This window comes from Rissa tridactyla, chromosome 9, assembly GCF_028500815.1.
Source record: "Rissa tridactyla isolate bRisTri1 chromosome 9, bRisTri1.patW.cur.20221130, whole genome shotgun sequence".
Lineage (NCBI taxonomy): Eukaryota > Metazoa > Chordata > Aves > Charadriiformes > Laridae > Rissa > Rissa tridactyla.
In genome coordinates, this window is record NC_071474.1 from 226,000 (window position 1) to 246,273 (window position 20,274).

Consider the following 20,274-nt stretch of genomic DNA (forward strand, 5'->3'; position numbering starts at 1 on the left):
GCCCCTTGCTCCTCAGTGGTGCTGGCAGCCTGACCCTTGCCTGCCTAGGAGTGGGTGGTGGGTGCCTCGATGCTCTTCTCCCATGAGGCATCCCAGAGGCACGGTGGCTCACACATGCAGACGACAGAGGCAGCGAGCTCCTGGCGCTCTGTGCTGGTGGTGCGCTCCGTCAGGGATGGCTGGGAGGGATCCTTCCTTGCCGTGGGAACCGACTGTGCCTTGCTGGAGGCACATGCCTGTGGAACCCCCTTTGTGTCACTCTTCAGCCAGCTCCAGCAGGCAGCTGTGACCAGGCAGGCCCCTCAGCACAGCAGAGCCAGCTGTGACCTCAGCCTCACTGGCTGAACCTGAGCCTGGCCCAGCCCAGCCCATCCTCCCCTCATGGGTCTCACCTGGGCTGCCTCAGCCCCAGCTGGAGCCCACTGGGAAGAGAGGCCATTGCCAAAGCCCCACAGCACATCACCCCCTCCCCTGAGCCTGTCCCCAGCAATGAACTCTGCACCCTGGGGGCAGCAAGTGCCTCCAGGGGCGCAGAGGAGGCAGGAAGTGTTTATTCCTTAATGTGCCCAAGAAATCCTGGCAGTGAGTTGGCTACAAGGCTCAATGCCCAAAGGCAGCAGGACAGAGGGACAAAAGGGAAGAAAAAAGCAGCAAAAAAACCACGAGAGATAGAGAAATAGATGAGACAGACGGGGACCAGGGGAGAGAGGTGGAAGTAACCAGCAGGATAAGAAGAGACAACACACAGGAGCAGGGGAAAAGAAATATGATCAAGAAATACAAAATAGAAACAGGGACCCTGGCAGAAGTACACATTGAAAGAAAATTTTGAGAAGCGACAGGGTACAAGAAACATAAGCAAAAAAATGACAGGCAGATGCAGAAAAAAAATGAAAAAAGTTACAGTGTGCTGAAAATAGAGGGGAGAATTGGGAATTATAGGCAGGGAGATGGCTAGGAGGAGATACAGACACAAAATTTTGAAAGGCATAGGATATGAGAATCCTACCAAAGACTTAAAAGGTAGGTATGCAGAAGTGCATAGAAAGAGATCGAGGAAGAGAATTATGAAAAGCGACAGGGTACAAGAACATGGGAAATAAATTAAAATTAATTTGGGGAGACAGAGAGAGGGAAAAGTAGCAAGAAAATTTTAGAAACAAACTGGGTTCAACAAACCTAAGCAAGAATTTAAAAGAAAGGGATGGAAAGAGAGAAATAAAGTTTCAAAAGAGATTGGGTAAAAGAAACATAGTCAAGTATTAAAAGACAAGGACACAAAGCTTAATAGAAGTAATCTGTGGTGGATTGACCTTGGCTGGCCCCTGGGTACCCACCCAGCCTCTCTATCATTGCCCTTCCTCAAAAAGACAAGGGGAGAAGTTAAAATGAAAAAACTTGTAGGTTCAGACAAGGACAAAGAGATCGCTCATAGTCACAAAAACAACAGACTCAACTTGGGGAAATTCACTTATTGTCAATCAAATAAGAAATAAGAACAAATTTAAAAAAAAAAAACACCTTCCCACCACTCCTCTCTTTTTCTGGTATCATCTTCACTCACGACTTCTCTACATCATACCCCCAGACAATGGAGGTGTCAGGGAGTCAGGATTGTGGTCAGTTCATCTCACATTGTCTCTGCTGCTCCTTCCTCCTTGCACTCTTTTTCCGCTCCAACAGCAGGGCCGCCACGTGTTGCAGGGACTCTCTGCTCCACTCCTGGCCAGTGTTGCTGATGGGCTCAGCTTTGACCAGCAGCAGGTCCCTCTCTGAGCTGGCTGTGCCCAACATGGGGGGAGCTTCTGGTGTCTTCTCAAAGAACCCACCCCTGCCCCCCCACAACTCAGCCAACAAAACCTTGTCACTTAAACCCAATGCAACAGCAATCTACTACAGGGCAGAGAAGGGTGGGCGGTGAAAAAACAGGGAAAGGGAGCCACAGGGGAAAGAAAACAGCTATGGGCTACGGATCAGACAGGAGGAAGCAACAGGGAGCGAGATAGAGAGAACCATGAAGGCAAAAATTGGCTATGGGACAGATCATTTAATACAATAACATCCTTTATATAATATAGTAGATAGAGGTTTTTATTTTGAACTCCTTTTTATATACATACACTCATATTTTTCAATATGTATAAAAATGAGAAATTGTTCTTTATTTCAATGCCTCATACCCATATATACAGGTTTTATTGTTTTTTTTTAAACACACATTCCCCACATGAATTTTCAGGCATTTTTTGGGCTGTGAACTGCCTCTTTTAGGGGGAACCCCACGTGACACGCGCACACCCTCAAAAAGGTCTCGTTTTGCCTTAGAAGTACCATCTGGAGTACAATTACAGCCTGACATTAAAAAAAAAAAACACATACAACATACAAACACTGCACCCCACACAAAGCAGCCTTAACATCTTCCTGATGCAGTCTGCTTCACTACTGCTGAACAGCCCCTCCCACATAGCTCTGCTCATCCCAAAACAACCCCATTAATTAAAGAGCTGCCCACACAACCTGCTGATGGCTACTTGATGGGAGTTGACTGTACCACCTTTGCCTCAACAGTCTAGGTAGATCAACAAACTAACCATAGACTCCTATTGATGTTCCACCTACCCCAGAGTTTACATGACCGGGCAGAGCAGCTCCGAGCCAAACACACACAAGCACAGACCGACATTACACAGAACACTACAAACAATGCACCTCACAAATGAGGGAAAACTCTCAGCAAGAAGGATGACACCAACATAAGCGACTGTTAGGCAAGAAGACCTGCAAGATCACAATGGTGACACGAGAAGGCTCTAGGGAAACCCCAAGAAATGAGTACAATGTAATGGTCCGGGACAACAAGTGACTCAAACTGAGATGTACGTGCAGGAAGCCTGGCTTCAAGACCTAAGAACTTAAGGATGCAGGGAAGGAGTCCCAGTCACTGAAAATGGATGGCTAGAGAACAGAGCTGCTCATGCAGCCAGGAACAATGCTGCAGTTGAGGACCGCTCAGAAACTTCCGAGATGCAAGGCCGATCCACTGTTTAAGCTTATAATGCAAGAAAAGTGGGGCCTGACTGGGGCAGTGCCAATGAGTTCTGGCATTCAAGACTCTTGGGATGGTGTCTGAAGTACAGGCTGTGCTCCTCAAGTGTAAAGAGAGCATCGAGACCCAAGGAAGGTTTAGGACACAGAAGACAGACCACACAAACAACACAACAGATGCAGGCTGGAACCACCCTGCCCGGCTCATGCTAGCATTATGCTGAAGACTAACTTGCTCCCTTTACCTGCTCAAAGGGGATGGCTCCAGGACAGCCCTCTGCCCTTCTCTAACTTTAAGAGGCCTCCCTGCAAATCACAAACTTCTCCCTTTCCAGCCCCTCCCCGGCCCTGGCCACTCAACTTAGCTTTCAGAGGGCTGGAGGTCTTAAATCCGATGTCGACAGAAAAAAAAAAAAAACAGCACATCGACTATCTGGGACATTCCTGTAGTCACCAGGTTCATCATCATCTACAATTAAAGAAAACCAAACAGTGACAGCAAGAAGTTTCAGAGAGGCCACCGCCAACCTCTTCCACAATTTCCCCTTCCTCAAAAGCGCAATGGGATTCCACTCACCTGCTCCTTCCAGGGTCAAATGCTGTGGCCATCATTGCTTGAGATACCAAGAAACAAAATTACTGTTGCACATGTGAGAAATCACCAGCCACAAGCTCCTCCTCACTGCTGCCTCGGCTCACCTCTAATGCTCACCCACTTCCAAAGATGGCTCACAGGGCACCTGCAAAACCAGAAGATAAATAATTAACCAGGTTGCCGTATAATACTTCACTATTAAGACACCAATGTGGCCCACAACCGCCTCACCTTCTCAGCACGCTCATCAGCATGCGGCTTAGTCCCTCTGAGCCTGCATCCTGCACCTGAAAAAAAAAAGCCAACCAAAAGACATATGCTGACATACTGCCTGACACCTCAGCCTGCCTACAGCCATTCCTGTCTCCTACTCCTTTACCCTGGCCTCTCGCCCACCTGCCCTCCATGGTTTTGGGCTGCTGCTTTGAGGCTTACAGACTACCTGTAAAACAGACACAAAGGACACTAAAAACTTCACCCACAATATAACATCTGAGAAGAATTGCTGCTTCAGCCCACTATTCATTGACCACCTTGCCCGAGAGTCACATCCGGTGCCAATATCCTGCTTTACTCATCACTTCATACCTTCAAAATGAAAAAAAAAAAAAACCACCCACACCCCACCACCAAGCCATAATATAATGATATAGCCACCAGTCACATCTTCCCTCCAGCACCGTGAACTGACCCACCTTCTTACAGGGTCCCGCTTGCCTTCTCCATGACTCTTTGGTGCACATCTTGTCCCTCTGCATCTGAAAAAATTAGTAAACAAGTCACCCAGATGCTGATCAGTAGCTGAATAATTCCAGGGGTCTTGTTTCCATTTAGGAATATCATCTAGGCTCCAACTACAACCTGCCATTAAAAAAAATTGGACCCAACATTAATCCCCACACATACAAGCCTTAACACCTTCAATCTGCTTCGCTACTGCCAAACAGGCCCTCCCAGGAGGCTCCAATCATCCCCATAACACACTATGGAAATGACTGTCCCTGCCAATGGCTGCTTGATCCCAGATGACTGTACAACCTTTGGCTAAACAGTCTTGGCAGATCAACATATTACCCATAGACTCTTATTGCTGTTCCACCTACCCCTGACTCTACACCCCCAGGCAGGGCAGCTCCACGCCAAACACACCCACGTGCAGCCCAACACCACGCAGCACTATAGACAACAACGTGACTCCAAGATGAGAGAAAACTCTCCACAAGAAGAATGACTTTCAGACAAGAGATGCTGTTGGGCAAGAAGACCAATGGCCACAGCACGGACGTGAGGAGGCTCTGTGGCAAAGTCATAAAAATCATAAGAGAGTCAAATGTAACAGCCCATTCCAAGAAGTTCCTGTCAAAATGGAGATGACATATGTGCAGGAAGCCTGGCTTCAAGACCTAAGAATGTAATGACGTAGGGAAGAAGCCCCAGTCGCAGAAGTGGGCTGTCCTGAAGCTTCCAAGACGCAAGACCGAAGCATGCTTTAAGCTTCTAACGCAAGACGACCAGCAGCCGAATGGTGCTATGCGTAGGGGTGCAAGCATTCGAGACCCTAGGGAGGGTGCCTGAGGCGCCACGCTGTGCTCCTGGAGCTTAAAAGATGACCTCGCAACCCAAGAAAAGTCTAAGACGCAGAACATGGACCACACGAACAACATGACAACTGACACAGGCTGGAACTGCCCCGCCCGGGATGTGCTAGCATCACGCTGAACAGTAAGCCACATCCTTTACCTGCCCAAAGGGGACTGTGCCCCAGGACAGCCCTCGCCCCTACGCTAACTTCAAAGACCCCTTTCAGCAACTGTCAACCTCATCCCCTTGGCCCCTCTCGGGCACCAGTGTCTCAACTTAGCTTGTGGATGGCCAGGGGTCAGAAACCATCCTTGACGCAATCCACAAAAAACAGCCATCTGATATCTTCCTGCAGTCATCAGCTTCCTCCTCTTCCTCTGCAAAAGGAAAAAAAAAACATGAATCCCCAAAGCAACCACAGCATCAGCAATAAGCATCTTGAGAGGAGACGCCAACCTCTTCCACAATACCCGCATCCTCCCAAACGCCATGGCCTTCCGCTCGCCTGCTCCACACTGATTCTGGAGGCTAAAGCTGCAGTGACAATTATTTATGGCACCTAAGATACCAAGAAACACAACATTACCAATGCGCTTATGTGAAATCGCCAGTTCTGTGCTCATCCTCGCTACTATCGGGCTCACCTCAAATGTGAGAGGCTAGAACAGACCAGATGTCATCAACACCCAAACCCAACTGCAAAACTTGTCTAAGACAGAATCGTGAACCTGCCTCCCTTTCCCAGCCATCCCCCAGCGCCAAAACTTTAGAAACCCCTTCTCTTCTCCTGAGCCATCAAAGAAAGGACCCCACTTCTTCCTGACAGCTCCTGCCCTCCATTGGCTGGCTTGAGCCCCTGCATCAGTCATTCCTTGGGAGCTGCTCTTCCAAGCCCTGCCCTGTGTTCAGCAGTCACCTCCTATCTTGTGTATTACTACAGACTCCAGGCTCTGCTACAAGTCCATGAAATCAGTGAAGCCCTGATATGCTCTACCAGGGGCCTGCCACAAGCCAGAACAGCTCTAGGGCCACTATGATACTCTGCATACCACTGGGGAAGACAATGAGCTGTCCCATACCCTGAAAGGCAACATGCCTTACATCCCTACCGCTTCCTCAAAGTGCTAAAATACAATGTATATACACATACAAGACATTCATCTTAACTCCCACTCAATAATCTCATAACTGGACCAATTAAGGCTAATAAAAACAATTACTAAAAGAGTGTTGTACAAAACTAGAAAAAAAACAGAATTCTATCTTCAACAAAGTGAGGAATTACAGTAAGATGCACAGCACCTGGAATAACAAAAAAAAGACATACTATTAAACCACCTAGCCACACTAAACACTCATTGCAAAACCACTATTCTGAAAAAAAAAAAACCACACAAGAACAGTAACATACAAGTCCATTTTCTACTATATATGGCATTAAGCCTTACATTAGTTGAAAAGTCTTACCTCTAATTTCTTACCTATATTAGTCTTAATATTAAAAGAGAGCTACCCAAACAGCTGAAAAAGCTCCAACGCTGCACTTTACTTAACAAACCACAGAGCCCTCACCCTAGAAAAGCCCAGCAACACAATGACCTCCTGACCCAAGGCTGTGGCTCATATACCCCGGGCCCCGCCCACTGCCCTTCCCACAATCCTCTGGGTAACGGGCGGGGCCAACCCCACAGAAGCATAAAAGTGCCCAGAGGAGCAGCATGTTTTGTTATTTGCCTTAAATTTACAATGCGTGAGGTGGCAAAGGAGGAGAGCGACCTTTACTGGAAGAAGAGATACCTGCTGTTTTACTACAACTCTATCTATTACATCAACAACATGACCAGGTAGGCAATTAGATTGGTTTTTTTGTGGAACATAGATAGAAAAAAACCACCACAATTTATGTACTGGAGTATCATTTAAAAAAAAAAAAAATCCCAACATACTACTATGGGCTTATTCTTTGTTTCTAGTAAGACCATGTGTGTTACTGAGCTTCTGCCAGAACTGTATTCTGGATGGGACTGAATGACAAAACAGAATCAGATTCTATGAGAAAACATTCTCAACAATATCTTCCTCTGCAAAATAAGTTATTTACTCTAAATTAGCAGCAATTTTGAGTCATATTGATGATCTCTTTTTGACTTATTTACTCAACAGTGCTACTTCAGTCACAAAACACAGAAAGCAACAAAAAAGCATGGAAATATAAGTAATGTACCTGAAACTGCATAAAGTACATTAATTAACATCTAAGTAGCTAGAACAAAAATCAGTTGTAAAAGGCAACAAAAATAATCATGGCAGACATATCGATAAAAGTAGATAAAGGCTAAGAAAAGATCTGAGCCTATGACAGACATTGTTAGGGTACCAGATACAAAATAGAAACATAATATAATGCAGAAACCAAACAGACTGCTCTAGAGCACAGAGATGATTTTGGAAAAGGCTCTGGCAGAATGAGAGGCCTTGTCAGAGAGATTAGAGAGGTCCCGAAGGGGCCAGAGAAACCAAAGATGTCTTGGGATATGATGAGCTCAAAAGGGAATCGAGCAAAATATGGTTGCCCTCGGAATGGACTGCAAGTGCACCAAAAAGAGGAGAGGACCAAAAGACCGATGGGGTTAATGGTTGCAGACTCTGGAAAGGTTCTGAGGGAAAAAGAGGGGTTCAAAGTGCCCTCTGGGACTAAAATAGGGCTCTGGGGCATAGGGGATGTCTCATGAGAGCTCGGCGATGGGAGCGGGAGAGTACCAGTAAGCCTCAGAGATAACAAGGCAGAACTCTGAAGGGGATTTTGACAAAGTACAGATGATGTTAGGGGGCCGGGGACAGAATGAAGGCATCCTAAACAGCAAAGAGGAAGTTAAGGGCACTTTGAAGAGCGCAAAAAAAAAAACCCAAAATCAAAAGGGAGCTGAAGTGCTGACAGTGCTGTGGGGTATGAGAAAGGACTCGGAGGACACAGCTTTAGAAAGCAGGGGCATTATGAGGGGGCAGGGTAGGAAAAGAAGGCTCAGAGACGCAGCGAGGGCTTAGGAGTCTTGGGAGGGGGTCTGGGCAAACTACATGAATGAACGAGAGAGGAACTGAACGGAGATGCCCTCGATGGCAGAGAGAAACATGACGGGGTGCCATGTAGCAAAGAAAGACGAGAGGCTCTGATGGAACAAGAGACATAGGGAGGTAAAATGCTAGGAGAGGCTGTGGAGTTTGAGGAAGGTCTTGGGAAGCTTCGTGAGGGTGGAGAGGCGTCGAGCGGGGCGGGTAGACAAAAGAAGGCTGGGGAGGACAAGGAGGAACTCGGATGATCATCTGAGGGGAGTATGGATGTTCCCATGTGGCCGGGGACTGAACATAGGAATCCTAGGTAGCATAGAGGAACAAATGACAGCTCTACGACTCAAAGATGGACCCACCTAAAATGCTACGAGATGGATGTGGAGGGCCAGGAAACTCCTGGGGGGCATCGTGACCAGGAGAAGAAAAGTCCCGATGGAGCCAGAGAGACAGAAAAATGATAGGAAGCATGATGATTAAATCCAGGGGGAATCTGAACTGAGTAAACGTTGCCTTGGAGGCCAGGGAACTAATAGAGGCAGGGCTAGAAGGAGAAGAAGACAGAAGAATGGGGCTGGGTGTTGAAGAAGAGCCCGGGAAGACCCTCCTGACGAGCAGTGAGGTTCAGACTGGACTCCCTTGCTTTCTAAACTCCTTCTCGGAGAGGAGTCTGGGTGCGGCTGGATCCAGTCTTAGCCTCCAACTGTAAAGGACAATTCGGACCTGGGTTCTGTCACAGAGTCGGTTTAATACAGCTTGAGCTGGGTACCTCGGAAGAGGGACCCCCTCAATACTTTTCCTGTGCTTTGTAAAGCCTCAAAATCTATGACATAAGCAGTTTGTGCCCCTGTTCACATGACAAGCGTGTGTCTCATCTCTGATAAAATTGTTCAGCCATTACGTGTCCTCTTTGATGACTGGAGTTTTGGTGCAAATGCTTTTACCTTCTGACCTGGTTTTGTGACCTCTTTGTCACATCTGCACCTGTATTTTATCCTCCTTCTGCTGACTTGGGATAGAATGGTCCCTTTTTTCATTTCCAAGAATTAGAGTTCCCTTTCCTTTGATCATAACGGTCACCGTAGTTCATAATGTTAAGCATATAATCTTCCTTGATGTTACTTATACAATTTCATTGTGTTAGTTAAGTTACAATGTATCAAAGTAAAACAAAACTACTATCCATCCTTCTAGGACTAAGAAGGAGTTCAGCCAAAGTTTGCTAAGTTGCTGGGTTACATCTTGCAGGTAAGGCTTCGCCAGTCTAGGTGCTTATGCTAAGCAAAACTTCAGTGTCGGACACCGGCTCACAGATATGGAGTCGGGAAGCCTTCTGAGGGAAGGAGAGGGGTGTGCGAGGTCCACAACAAAGATGATGATGTACTGAGGGCAACCCTGAAGGCATCTATAGCGGTTGTGACACCATGAGAGGGGTTCTGAATGGGCCAGAGAGACCAAAGAAGGTACGGGGACATGAGGAGGAAGTCCGGGGGGGATTGCAACGGAGTACAGATGTCCTCAGGAGGCCGGGGACCAAATGGAAGCATCCTAGGTGGTGCAGAGGATGATAGGAGGGCTCTGAGGCACAAACAAACCTGAGGACGGGTTTCTGAGGGAAAGAGCTCAAACGTAATTTTGTAAGTAACAGGGATTAAGAAAATAAGGAAAAAAATTAAAAAATAGAAACAGTGAACTCAAAACGTGTAGAAAGAAAATCAAAAACCAGAATGTGCTAAGGAAAGACAAGAAATAATTAAAACTGAAGACGGCAAAGGAGATAAATGTAGACAGAAAATCTTAAGAGCATCCATGATTAAAGAAGCAAGGAAACAAATTACAAAATAACAATGGCAAACTAAATCAGAGATGTAGAAGGAAAAATTAAAAAGCAACAGCACTAAGGAAAGACAATAAGTAATTTTAAAATGACAGCAAATGGAACAAAAGTAGGCATAGTAAGAACAGTTAAAAAGTGCTAGCTGGTAGGGTAAATAAAGAGAAATATTACAAAATAGGGATGGCGAACAAAAACAGATATAGAAGTTTTTAAATGCGATGGCAGTAAGAAAAGACAAGAAATAATTAAAAGAAAAGATAAGCAATAAACAGGATAAAAGTAAGGAATTTAAGAAGTGATGGGGATTGGGGAAACAAAAGGAAATAACTAGGAAATATGGAATGCAAAGTGTAATGGAGATGTAGAAAGAAAATTCTAAAAAGGCTCTGCATTAATGAAATAAAAAAATTAAAAATATACACAGTGAATGAGATAAGAGTGGACAGAAAGAACCTTTTAAAAGCAAGAGTGGTTATGGAAAGAAGGGAAAAAAAGATAAAAACACAGGGACAGCAAACTAAATAAAAATGTTTACAGGCAACGAAGTACAAAACCAATGCAGAACAAAGAAAAATCGGTATTGGCAGCTTCCTAAAAGTAGACAGAGAATTTTTAAAGTGAGGTGGTAAGAGAAAGACAGGAAAAATTAAAAGGTGAGGATGGCAAACTGGATAAGAGTTGACATAGTAAGAAAATTTAAAAACCAAACAGATCAAGAAAAGAGGGAGAAAAAAATAGGGTCAGCAACCTGAATAAATAAAGACAATGAAACAAAATTTTAAAAGTAACAAAGTAGAGGACAGGCAAAAAGAATTAAAAAACACAGACAGGGACCTGGGTAAGTGGAGACACAGAAAGAAAATTTGGAAAGCAACGGGGCACTGGCCATACAGGTAGTTAGAAAGTTAAATAGCAGGAGATAGAGTTGGACCAACAGCCACAGACAGAGGACAGTGGAAGAGGGATGGGGGGGTGGAGCAGAGGGAGTCACTGGAAATAGAGATGGGTCACTGAGTAGAGGGAGACCTACAAATGCAATTTTCACAAGCAATAGTGAAGAAGGCAGTGTGGGAAGAATGAAATAATAGCAGATAGGGAGCTGGGAAGGCAGAGGCACAGAAAGGAAATGGAGAAGGGGATGGAGTACAGGGTGGCATTGGCAGAAGAGCAAAAACTTTTGGGGAGCCAGAGTTTAAGACAGGCAAGGACACGGGCAGAGATCACGAGAAGCATGGCAGGGAAGGGCCTGGACACACATGAGAGGGCATGTGACTCACCACAGCTCCTGGCGCAGGTGGGAGACTTTATGGCCCAGAGGCTTCTCTCTCTGCCCCTTGCTCCTCAGTGGTGCTGGCAGCCTGACCCTTGCCTGCCTAGGAGTGGGTGGTGGGTGCCTCGATGCTCTTCTCCCATGAGGCATCCCAGAGGCACGGTGGCTCACACATGCAGACGACAGAGGCAGCGAGCTCCTGGCGCTCTGTGCTGGTGGTGCGCTCCGTCAGGGATGGCTGGGAGGGATCCTTCCTTGCCGTGGGAACCGACTGTGCCTTGCTGGAGGCACATGCCTGTGGAACCCCCTTTGTGTCACTCTTCAGCCAGCTCCAGCAGGCAGCTGTGACCAGGCAGGCCCCTCAGCACAGCAGAGCCAGCTGTGACCTCAGCCTCACTGGCTGAACCTGAGCCTGGCCCAGCCCAGCCCATCCTCCCCTCATGGGTCTCACCTGGGCTGCCTCAGCCCCAGCTGGAGCCCACTGGGAAGAGGGGCCATTGCCAAAGCCCCACAGCACATCACCCCCTCCCCTGAGCCTGTCCCTGGCAATGAGCTCTGCACCCTGGGGGCAGCAAGTGCCTCCAGGGGCGCAGAGGAGGCAGGAAGTGTTTATTCCTTAATGTGCCCAAGAAATCCTGGCAGTGAGTTGGCTACAAGGCTCAATGCCCAAAGGCAGCAGGACAGAGGGACAAAAGGGAAGAAAAAAGCAGCAGAAAGGACAGAGGGACATGGAGAAGAGGTGTAGGACAGGAAGGCAGGAAACAGGATGCCGCAAACAAGAGAGGAGTGGGGAGCAGGACTGCGACGTAGGGAGAGGAGAGACTGTGCAAAAAAAACAGCGACAGAGAGATGGAAGAATATATGAGAGAGACAGGGAGCAGGAGAGAGAGGTGGGAGGGACCAGCAGGACAAGAAGACAAGAGACAAGACAAGGGGCACAGAAAAATTCTACCGCGACTGTGAAAAAGAAGCAAAGGCAAGAAATAGAAAATAGAAACAGGATGCAGGACAGAGACATTGAAAAAGAATTTTGAAAAGCGACAAGGTCCAAGAAACATAGGTGAGAACTAACAAATAGGGACAAGGATACGTAAAAAGAAAGTGTAAAAAGTGACAGGGTGCAGGACAGAGAGGGAAGGACTGGGAATTATAGATAGATGGCTAGTGGGAGACAGAAAACTTTGAAAGCAACAGGATACAAGAATCATACGCAGGAATTAAAACAGGTACATGGAACTGCAGAGAGGCAGATGTAGGAAGACGAAGAAAAGGGACGGGATACAAGAAACATGGGCAAGAAGCTAAAATTAGGTTGGGGAGACAGAGGAAAAAGTAGGAAAAAATTTAAAAAGCAACTGGGCTCATGCGCAAAAACTAAGAGAAAAGGATGCCTTGTCCCTTCCCTTTTGCTGAAAAGATGTGCCTCTGTTTAAATACAGGCAATAAAAATACGGTATAAAAGTATTTGTCTTTCCTTTGGCATTAATTTAACTTGCACAGCTGTGAGTTGATATCATTAAACTATCTATGTCCAAAATACATGGTTATAATTTGACTACGGATTTTTGTGTGTTACGCAATGAGGAGGGATATCTGGCCATCTGCACTGCCCAAGCGAGATGCTACTGGACTGCCGGGGAAATGTGCCACTGAAAGTGAGACAGAATAAAGTACTGTAGAGCACTTTGTCAAAATATCAGGGGCGGGGGGGGGAAAGCCCATTGCAGTCAGTTAGCTCTTTTAGTAAAGATATAGAAAAAATACCTAACTGCTTAAGTACACCTAATACATTGTATGCTACAGATATATGGGAGTTGCAATTTAAACAATGCAAGTCAGTTTATAAATTGTACAATTTTAACTTTCTTTAGAGTTTTGTTTACCCAAAAAAAAAAATCATCAAAATAAGAGATCCTCAGATGGTTTAACTTTGTTTTGGGGGGGAAGGGGGGCGCCAGGATGGTGGGATCCCTGATGCTGCAATCCATATCGCTACCCGAAGCGACTTGCCGAGAGGGAAAAGGGAAAGAAGGGGATGGGTAACAGGGGAATAGGGTAATAAGAATACAGAAGGGGGAAGAGGAGAGGTCATGGTGGACTAGGGAAGGGGAAATGGGACAGGGAATAGAAAGGGTAATGGGGAAAGGAGACCGGGGAAGGTGAAAAAGTGATTTGGGAAAAAGGAAAGGGAAAATAGAAAACAGGAAGTTGGAAAGGTGAAAGGGAAAGAGGACAGGCAATAGGGGAATAGGAAAGGGAAAGGAGAAGAAAACAGGGTAAATGGGAAGGAGGAAAGGGGAAAGGGCACTGAAATGGTAAAAGGGGAAGAAAAGAGATAGTGGAATAGGAAGGAGAAAAGGGAAGAAAGGGGGGGGGAGAGGAAGGAGGCAGGGGAAGAGGAAGAAAGGGGAGTTGGGGGATAAGGGAATAGAGCGACAGGGAACGGACCAGAATAAGGGGGACAGGGGAGGCTGAAGGAAAGGGGGGACAAAGGAGGAGGAGAAGCAAATATAGGGGAAAGAGGGGACAGGGAACCAAGGGAAAGAATGGTGAAAGTAGATGGAGGGGGGGAATAAAAAGGGGGGAAAGGAAAGGGGGAAAGTGAGAGGAAAGAAAGGCAGAAAGAATGAATAGGGAACAAGGGTGAGAAAGGTGGCACAAGGGGGAAAGGGGGACAGGATAGGGAGGGGGAGAAAGGAGAAAGGGGGACAGGGGACTAAGGGGGGAAAAAACGTGGAAAGGGAAAAAGGGAACAGGACTGGAAGAAAGGGGGGACAGAAAGGTGTCAAGAAACAACAGTGGGAAAGAAAAAAGGAAATGGGGGAAAGGGGAAGAATAATGGAAGCAGACGGTAAGGGGGGACAGTAGACGGGGTTAAAAAAAGGCAGAAAGGGAGGACAGGATGGGGGGGAAGAATAATGAAAGAAGGAAGTGGAGAGAGGATGGGGGGAGAACAAAGGGAAATCAGCAGAAAGGGGAGGGGAATAAGGGGTCTGGAATAACTACTAAAATAATCAAAAAAACAGTATTGTTCACACATTAAGGAAAGGTATAAAATCAAAAAGTTTCTAGGGTAGAATACAGCCGCAGCTGGTATACAAAGAATCCACTACATCTGCAAGTCCCTGTACAATATTGCATGCAAAGCAACACGGAGGATGGAGTAGGGTGGAGATTCTACAGCCAAGCTCTGTGATAATGCAGCAGATACGGGAACGAGATGGTCCTATGGAACTGATAAGCTGCATACTTACTACCCTGAGCCAACGGTCTGTCAAATTTTGACAAAATGCTGTCCTTTGTGCAAACTTTGCTCATTATAGTGTCATTATAACACCAAAACACACCTCCATCCCAAAGGCTATCCGCTTCCAAGGTGTGACCGCTCCTCCTTGAGTCTGTGCCCTGAATTTTTCGTAAACTATACCTTTAAATGTGAGACGAGATAATTTTACAGCAATCATGATAAAGGTATTTATGACTAGAGTCACTCAAACTCCACCTTGAAGGTAAAATATAGTATAAAAATAGCCCAAGAAAGGGGGGATATCAGGGAAGACACCATCATGAACAAATCAAGGAGGACTCCATCACAGACTGCCTTTGACTTCTGGGACCCATCGACAAGCTGAGCCTTTCTTCCCCCACATAGGGACGCCTGTGGGTAAGACTTAGACTATACCGAGTGCTTCCTCGGGAAACTTAGAAATCTCTCTAAAGGGTTTGTTTCCTACGTTTATAGCCAGTTTATAACTTTGTCGTGCGTTTTGTATAATTAACAATACTTTTATTTGCAGGTGCTTTGCAGACAGCGTCTTTATTGCTGGCAACCCATAAGAACCTATATATCTGTTGCTTAAATAAACTGCACTGTTTAAGTAGCTAGTCCTTTCAGTTTCTCATCGAACGCGACCAAAGACTTGAGAGTGGCCGTGTTAGTTCATGAGCATGACTAGACTGAAGGTGCAGTCCGCTGTTAGTGTATCCAGAATCATAACAGTTTAATATATTAAACACGACTGGACTGATAGTGGTGAATTGAGCATTACTCAGAAATTAAACATAGCCACACCTAGCCTCCCACCTCAGTGAGGAGTCTTAGAATGCAAGGCAGTTTATTTTCTGCCAAAACTACTTTGCCTCTTAATGCAACAAGGGGTACAGGGGAGAAAGGGGAGCAGAAAAGCAGAGAGAAAAAGGGGGGGGGGGTAAAAGACAGGGAAAAGGTGACAGGGCGTCAAGAAAGGGAGGAAGGGGCCACAGGGGGTGAATAAAGGGGGAAGGGGTGGGACAGAGGACAGGGGGAAGAAATGGCGTAACAGGGGGAATGGGGAAAGGGGGTATGTTGGGGGGGAAATGAAAAGATGGAAGGGGGGACAGAGGACACGGGGCGGGGAAGAGGCAGAAAGGATGGATAGAAGACCTGTAGGAGAAAGGGGGGACAAGGGGGGAAAATAAGGGGCAAAGCAGGGACATGGGAGGGGAAGAAAGGGAGAAAGAGGGGACAGATGAAGAAGAGAAGGGAAATGGGGGACCAGGTACAAAGCAGGAAAAGCAGGGAAAAGGGAAAAGGAAAAAGGGGAACAGAATGGAGAGAAGAAGGAGAAAAGGGGAGACAGGGATAAAAAGAAAGAAGGAGAGGGGGGATGGGATGGGATGTGGAAGAATGAGGAAAGAAAGAAAAGAGGAACAGGATAGGTGAAGAAGGGAAAAAAGAAAAAAGAAAAAGGGACAGGTTGCAAGAATGGGGAGGAGGAAGAGGGGACGGGGGAAAAATGGGGATGTAAGAAAAGGGACGGGGAGAAAAAAGGAACAGGGAGGGACAAATGGGAAAATGTGTGACAGTGGGGAAAGAAGTAAATGGGGAACAGGTGATGAGAAGAAACAATGGGGAAAGAAAGAAAGGAGGAAGAGGTGATGGGGGAAAGAATAAAGAAAGGAGGAGGAGAAGGTAAAAAAGAAAAGACAAACAGGGAAAAGAAGGGATAAATGGGGTAAGGAGGAGAGGAGGAACAGGGGACAGTGGCAAAAGAATGGGGAAAGAAGAAAAGGAAGAACAGGGGACACGTGGGAAGAAAGAGGCCACGCGAGGAATAAAGGGGAAGTGTGGGACCGCAGGGGGAGAACAGAGAAAGAAAGAAAGAAGGAATAAGGGGGCAGGGGGAGAATAACACAGAAAGAAGGAAAAGGGGAACAGGCAACAGGAGGGAAAATGAGGAAAGAAGAAAAAAAGGAACAGGGAATGAGGAGGAAGAGAAAGAGGTAAGAAGGAAAAAAAGGAACAAGGGACAAACGAGAAGATTGGGGAAATAAGGAAAGAGGAGGAGGAGGAAAAAGAAAGAAAATGAGGAAGAGGGGATGGGGGATAAAAAAAAGGACAGAGGAGGAAGAAATGCTAAATACGGGAATAGGGTGGGAAGAATGGGGGAAGAAGGAAAGATGGAACAGGGCACAGAAAGGAAAGAAGGCAGAAAGAAGGAAGAGGAAACAGGCAGAAGGGATGGGGAAAAAGGAAATGAACATGGGACGGAGGAAAAAGAAAGGGGAAAGAAGGAAAGGATGAACAGGGGACAGGAGGGATAAATGGATTAAGAAAGGAAGGAGAAACACAGAATACGGGGAAATAATGTGGAAAAGTAAAGGGAAAACAGGCGATATGGGGGAAGAACAGGAAAAGAAGGAAAGGGGACACAGAATGGGGGGAAGAATTAGGAAAGAAGGAAAGGAAGAACAAGGGATGGGCAGGAAAGAATGGGGAAAGAAGGAACAGGACAGAGGCAAAAGAATGAAAGGAGAAACGATATTGTGGTAGAAGAAATGGGACATGGAAAGAACGAGGAAAGAAGGAAAGGGGAAACAGGAAATGGGGGAAATGGAGAAAAGAAAGAAATGAGGAACAGGAGATGGGTGGTGGGAAAGGGAAGGAAAGAAGTAAATAAGGCACAGGGAATGGGGGAAAAGAATGGGGACGGGGTGGAAGAGAGGGTACGAGGGGGAAAGATGGAATGGAGGAACAAGGCACAGGGGAAAGAAAGGGGAAGAAGAAAATATGGAAAGGGGAAGAATGAGGAAAGAAGGGAAGAAAGAAGAGTGGATGGGGAAGAATAAAGGAGGAACAGGGAACAGTGGGGGAAGTAGGGGGAAAGAAGGGACAAGGGGAGGAAAGAAAAGCAGAAAAGGAGAGGGCTAGAAGAAGGGAGAAAGGGAGAGAGGGAGCGCGGGAGGAAAAACGGGGAATAAAGGAAAGGAAGAACAGGGAATGGGGGAAAGAATGGTGAAAGAAGGGAAAGGAGGAAGAGGGGACAGAGAGAAGAGAATGAGGAAGGAAAGAAAGAAAAGCAGAAAGGGGACAGAGGAAAAAGAATGGGGAAAGAAGGAAAGAAAGAACAGGAACAATGAGGAAAAAAGAATGGTGAACAATATCAAGATGCAACAGAGAAGTGGCTAGGAAGGATGGAGACGGAAGGGGAAAAAGAAACAAGGGAGAAGGGGCAAAGAATGGGGAAAGAAGGAATGGAATAGCAGGAAACGGGAAGGGGGGAAGAAGGGGACATGGGGAAAGAAAGCAGACAGAAGGAAAAGAGGAACAGGGGACGGGGTGGAAAGAATAGGTAAAGGAAGAAAGGGGGAAGAGGGTAGAGGGGGGAAGGATGGGAGAAGAAAGAAAGGGGGAAGAGGTGATGTGGGGAAAAGAATGGGGAAAGAAATAAAAAAAGGAAGAGGGGACAAGGGGTAAATAACAGGGAAAGAAGGAAAGGAGGAAGAGGGCACGAGGGGGAAAGAATGGGGAAAGGAGGAAAGGAGGAAAGGAGGAACAGGGCTCAACAGGGTAAGAATGGGGGAAGAGGGACAGGAGGAAGAGAGGACTGGCTGAGAAGAAAGGGGAAAGGGCAGACAGGGGAAAGGAATAAGGGGTACAGGAGGAAAAGAAAGGGGCCAAAGAAAGAAGCGGGGGACAAGGGGGGAAGGAAGGGGGGAAGGAAGGACAGGGAACAGGGGCGATAGAATGGGAAAAGGGGACGGGAGGGAAAGAAAGTGGAAAGGGGGGATGGGGGGAAAAGGGGGTAGAGGGGAAGAAAGGGGAAAAATTGGGAATGGGGAGGAAAGAAAGGAAGAAAGGTGTGAGAGGGAACAGGGTGGAAAAAGAAAAAGGTGGATAGGGGACGGGTGCGAGAAAGGGGAACGCCGGGGAAAGGGTAGAGACAGGAGGAGTCTGAAGGGAAAAGTCAGGGAGGACAAAAGGGGGGACAAAAGAGGAGAAAGACAGGGGGAAAGGGGGGCAAGAGAGAAAGAGGGGGCAGGGGTAAGAAATGGGAAAGGGGACAGGGAAAAAAGACAGAAAGCTGGGGACAGGAAGCATGGGGGAAAGGGGTATGGCGGGGGGAGAAGAGGGGAAAGCGGGGATGGGACACGCGGGGAAAGAAACAGAAAGGATGGATAGGGGACATGGGGGACAACAGAGAAAGCGGGGACAAGGGAGGGGGCAAGAGAGAATGTGGGGTGGGAAAGAGGCAGAAAAGATGGAATGGGGACCTGGGGGAGAAAGGGGAAAAGGTGGGACAAGCGGGGAACAAAGGGCAAAGTGGGGACATGGGAGGGGAAGAAAAGGGCAAGGGAGAAGAGGGGGACAGGCCAAAGGGAAAGAAAGTGGAAAGAGGGACAGGGGAGAAAGAAAAGGGAAATGGGGGACCAGGTTGGGGGCAGGGGAGCAAGGGAAAGGGAATGGGGGAAGAAAAGGAAAATGGGGAATGGGGAAACTGGGGGGGAAGACAGGGGAAATGAGGGGATAGGGGTGATGGGAAAAGAAACGGGAAAGGGGGACAGGGGAGGCTGCAAGAGAAAAGGTGGGGAAAGGGAGACAGAACAGAGGAAAGAAAGGGTAAAGGAAGTAGAAAGGGGGGAACACGAGAGAAGGAGGAACAAAGACGGGGGAAGGGCTGACAGGGCACTTGGGGGTAGAATGGGGAAAAGAAGGGAAAGGGAGACAGAGAACAGGAAAGGGGGAGGCAGTGAGTGACACATAGGGAAAGGGGGGAGAGGGGACAGAGAGGAATGTGGGGGAGAGGGAACAAAGAAGGCTGAAAGAGGAAAAGGGGAAAGGGGAGACTTGGAACAGGGGGAATAAAAGGTAAAGGAAGTGGAAAGGTGGGACGTGGAGGAGCAAAGAGAGAGAAAAGGGGTGACATGAAACAAGGGGGAGAATGTGGAAAGAGTAGAAAGGCAGACAGAGGACGGGGGAGGAAAGAGGAGAAGAAAAGGGGAAATGGGGAAAGAGGTGAGAGCGAGCAGGGGGGTTCGAAATGAGGAAGCGGGGGATGGTGGGAAAGTAAGGGGGAAAGGGAGGACTCGAGATGCTCACCCTACCCCCTGCTAAATAATCTCACCATCACCCGTATAAAGAAAAACGGTATCAGCAACTTACACAGCATACAGCAAACCCGTTGAAAAAAAACAGCTCCCTCTTCCGTAAAGTTCTGAATTCCTCAAAATGCAGTGTACCTGGAATTTAAAAAAAAAAAAAAAAAAAGCATACCATTAAACTCCTCCCCCACTATGCTTCCCAGAGGCACGGTGGCTCACACATGCAGACGACAGAGGCAGCGAGCTCCTGGCGCTCTGTGCTGGTGGTGCGCTCCGTCAGGGATGGCTGGGAGGGATCCTTCCTTGCCGTGGGAACCGACTGTGCCTTGCTGGAGGCACATGCCTGTGGAACCCCCTTTGTGTCACTCTTCAGCCAGCTCCAGCAGGCAGCTGTGACCAGGCAGGCCCCTCAGCACAGCAGAGCCAGCTGCGACCTCAGCCTCACTGGCTGAACCTGAGCCTGGCCCAGCCCAGCCCAGCCCATCCTCCCCTCATGGGTCTCACCTGGGCTGCCTC